Raw genomic sequence first — 5010 nt, forward strand, 5'->3', positions numbered from 1 at the left:
TGCACAGAACAACTCTCCCTTTGGACCAGTATCCCAGAACTGTCACTCAACAATCTTATATTTGTTCTTTTTCTGAGATTAGAAAGAAATTACAACTATTTTCTTCCCTGCATCCTCTCCATTGTAGCCCTTTGTTCTCTTTCAATTCACTGCATCTTTTTTCTTAGTCATAAACAACAGTTTAAACAATTATATAACTTTATACTTTTAGAAGAAATATAACAAATGAAATATATGACAACATTACATGATATAGACACCAATGTATTTTACATGTGCTTTATAGGTTTTTATTTATCTATGATAATGTATTTTATTAGTATGATTTATTTTAACATTTATAAAGAGAAAGAAAACTAATGAGTGTGGAATAGTTTTAATATAGAATATGAAATACCACTATAGCATGCTCTTTTATTGGGCATGTATTTATTTTTCTCAAAAGCCATATTATCAAAAAAATGTAAACATAAAATGTGCAACTCTTATTTCCCATGTATCCCAAGTAGATACCAATTTGTTTAATACTAGAGTATCCCTAAGACTCAAGAGCACCCAAAGACCTCTTTCTTGAAGGATTGGGAGGATAACCTGTAAGAATTGTTCCTACTAAGACAGCTTTGCACAGTGGTATTTTGCTGACTTGATGGGCCTTAGGATACTTCTTGAACATAGCAATGCCTCCTCCTGTTACCTTGACAACACCAATGGGGAATAAGTCAGTCACAAGTAATAGGGAGACCAGGAAACAGAGAAATGGTTATGGCACAGACAGAATTAAAAACAGGTTAATGAACACAGAGGATAAATTATACACAGAAAGATTTCCATCCTGGAACATATTGAATTTCAGACCTTTCCTTATATACTAATTTACCTAAAGCTTCATATTCAGGATACAGAGAGAGTATGTATAAAGATTTCACATTCACAGAATTGAGAAGAAAAGCACGAGTTGCGAGAACATGTGTTATCCTCTTACTTGGGGGGAACTGTAATAGAGAACTATGAAAACTATTTTCTACCATTATTAAAAATGTAAAAACAGATTAAAGTTGTCTTATATAAATATGGGAAGAAACTGAAAGAAGGAAATCTCAGGACATGTATTTTCCATGAGCTAAGTAAGGATTAAAATGCTTAATGTGACAATAAAGTGATTAGGAAAGTCCAAGAAAGAGAAACGAAGTCAGCACAAGGAAATTTTAAATCATATTTGAATAGCAACAAAGCAGTCACTCATGACAAATATAACTGTCATGCTGAAAACATTGTTTGGATGAATTTTTCAAAATTCAAAGGGTCACAACAATGATAGAAGAGGAACCAAATGTGATAATGAAATGGCAAACACCCACAATCTTTTTTTCTCAGCAAAATGTACAACAAATAAAAGTGAACTCATATTCAAAATAGAATAGAATAAAAGAATGTCAGGCAGATAATAGCAGCTCAATATGTACCAGGCAAAGTTAAGTAGAAGATTACAAGAGAAGATGTCAGAGATTGACAAAAGAATGATCCAGTTTCCTTCAAATGTGGTTTAGTCACAGCAGCAACATGCAAAATTGTAATAATGAATGTCAATCACAAGCTGACTGTATTGATTGATTGCCACAAGATAGATAGATTGCAAGGAAGTAGACTCTACAGTGCAAGTTTTTCAATCTGTGGGAGCCTGTAATAGAGTAGTGTACAACGAAGACTCTGACAGTGACTCCCCAAGATCAAGAAGATTGAGAGAAAATTTCCTTAATTTTGCTTCTTCTCTGTGAAATATATAAACAATATTTGAAGAGAACAAATACTATCTTCTAAAAGAGGTGAGTGCTATGAAAAATGGTCGTGAACAGTGGAGAGATATTACTCTGAGACCTTGCAAAGCTGAAGGAGTAAAGGAGGGAAAGCCAATGAGTTAGGAAGATCATAGGACATGTACATATTCAAATGGCTCTGAACAGTATCTACTGGATTTATACCTTTGTCCATTTGTTTCTTTTTAGATGTTTTGTTTTTTTGTTTATTTACATTTTGTCTGAAGAACTGAAGGGAATACTGCACTGTCCAGGCAAGGAAGCAAACCCACAAAGATATGAGAGTAAAAATTCAGTTCAGTTTGACTTCGTCAACCTGGATCAGACTTTGGGGAGTAACCTCCAGGTTATCAGGTGGTTCACTATCAGCATATATAAAACAGTACAATTTGGGGAAAGGTTTCTCAGCAGCTATCATTCCAATTCTGGGTGCACAATAAAGCTTATGGTGTAACTACTTGAAAATCCTTTACAAGGTACATGTGACCATGAAGATAGGTTCTGTAGCTATCTGTAGGGTTTAGAATCTAGTGTGGTCTCTGAATGAAATAGCATAAAAGATAGCAAACTGAAAAATACACATGACAGCCCATACTAAGATGGGGTCTATTAACTAGGAGCCAAGGAGGAAGAGTTTGGGATAAGCATTCTGGAGGATGTGGGTTAAGTCTGCCTCTACAAAAAATGGTGGGTGAATGAAGTCTTCTACAACATATAGCAAAAATGTCACCAGGTCATTAACAAAACCCACTCCCAGCCTTCTGGGTAGAAAACAGGTATTTTATCTCCTCCATTGAGGAAAGGCCACTGTGTGTTTAACATTCCTGGTTTCCCATCTATAGGCAAAAAGACCTTTGTGCCCCCAACAAAGAAGGAATGAAGGTTTTTTTGTTGAATGAAAGAGAATTTAATTAATTATGCTATTATACATTTCTAAAACCTTTTCTACAATGCTAAATAATATAAACAAAGACCTAAAATTTGACACGTTTATTTTTTAATGTTTATATGAACATTCTATAGTTGTGTAGTATCCAGTTGTAAGATAATTCATTATCCTCCTATGCACAGATCACTTTTATATTATTTATAAATGCAGAGAATGTGGCATATCTACAGAACCTGGTTGAATTCGGTTGGCAATGGCCTTAGATGGACCTTGCCTCCTCAGCTGGCACCCTGTGACTGCTGGAGAGCACATTCTATAATTAGACGATATTTACTACTGTGATTACCAAATTAGAGTCATGCTACGTTATAAGCTAATACACACACACGCACACACACACACACAGACACACACAGAGAAACATACAGACACACACACACACAAACCACCATGTCTCAAGGTGCCTTTAGTCAAATTTTATGACTCAATTTCAGAGAAAGATTTAAGAGAAATTTATCTGAATTTAAATTAACCACTTAATACCATTTAACCAAAATAGCATATTTTACAACTGCCCATGAGGCTCATTGATTACCTTTTTTCTACAATTTTGCAAACAAATAGCTTTATTTTGTAAATTTGCAATGTATCTAGCAAATACTATTATAAGCATGTATATAGCACAGTACATCATATATGCCTCTGTATTTTTTAGGAGGGCAGGTCTTAACTACTTAGTGCATAAACTAGCACAGGAAGCTTAAGAAAAGCTGAAAATGAAATACTTAAAAATTCTGAAAGAATTGAACTCTATGACTTTCAAATATACTCACGGCAACACAGAGTTATATAGCTCCAAAAACCTTATTTTCTTATAAATTGCTCTGAGAGATCATAATTTTGGAAAGTCAATATCAACATTATTTAGAGTCTATTTCCAGCCCATAACAGTAAGAAGAGTGTTTAAGAAACAAATAATCAAGTCAGATTTGAAATTTTGAAGCTAACCCTTGAAATGAAGAGAGATTAAACATTGGAAGTTCCTTGTTTGCTTATTTCTGCAAGCAAATTCAATTACCAAGAGCAACTGTCATGGAGAACCTAGCCTGAAAGATTTTGTTTAATTGGGCTATGACAATTCTGGAACAGATCTGAGATATTTCATTGCTTTCCAATATTAAAACATTTAATTTTAAATCAGGTATTTTTTCATTGACAAAATCTAAATCACTTCTTTGATATTTTCTCAGCTCATTCAATAGAACACCTAGATGTCCGTTCTCTTCTTAGTGTATCTTTTCCTCACTTACCTATTAAATCATCACTGAGTTATTTAACAAAGGAGAAAAAACAATTTTCTGATGCAGGTGGTATGTATTCAGTTATATTTTCTTTATGTAACTCATCTGTCACGTTGGGATGGGCAGACATTTGAGGTTTTAAGTGAACTGGGGCCTAGATGTTCAGTGTATATATTTAAATTTTAGATGGGAATCTCAAAATAAGCAAAGAAAATTCAGTGTGTAATCCTTAAATCATTGAGCACACGTTCAAGCAGTTTGTGAACTATCTGGAAACATACAAAATTAAATTGATGTGCTTTATAGCATGTTTGATTCTGCCAGACTTTTCTACAAGAACAAAAAAAGCAGATAATTGAAGTAAATATTGAGAATATTACTCAATACTTTAACAGTCCAAAACGTCAAATTTGCTTTTGATGATTTTTCTGCATCCCTTGGTTTCCTTTGCTTTTTGTTAATGAGATGGATCACTTCTTACAAGTGGACTGGTAGGAAGAAAAAGGAGTCACATATGTCATAAATCTGTTAGTAATAACATATTCACAGTCATGAACGACCAAATCAGCTGTGATGATAACAATAGAATAATCTCAGACATTCAGAAATTGTGATTATATTAAATATTAACTGCTTTTTATTGTTTTTCTTGTGTGTATTACATTACTAATAACTTGTTTAGTCCAGCATGTGGTCTATTATGATATATATCATGTCAAAACATAGATATGGATTTAGACTACTGTTTATATCTAACTATAACCATAATCCATTAAATAAAGAATTCAAGGCATTTTAAAAAGATGTCATACCTTAGATATATTAATTTCTATTTACATATGCTTAAAACACCAGCAGAAAAGCTAGCTAGCCAATCAGGAATCAGATGGCAAAAGGGAGTGAAGAAATTGATATAGAAACTCCATACATTGAAAGATTGCATTCTTTCTTTGATTATCATGGTGGTTCAAGAGCTAGATGAAATATTTCTTAGTAAAACCACTAT

The sequence above is a fragment of the Grammomys surdaster genome, unplaced genomic scaffold (assembly GCF_004785775.1).
Source record: "Grammomys surdaster isolate TR1022 unplaced genomic scaffold, NIH_TR_1.0 126298, whole genome shotgun sequence".
In the NCBI taxonomy this organism is placed as follows: domain Eukaryota; kingdom Metazoa; phylum Chordata; class Mammalia; order Rodentia; family Muridae; genus Grammomys; species Grammomys surdaster.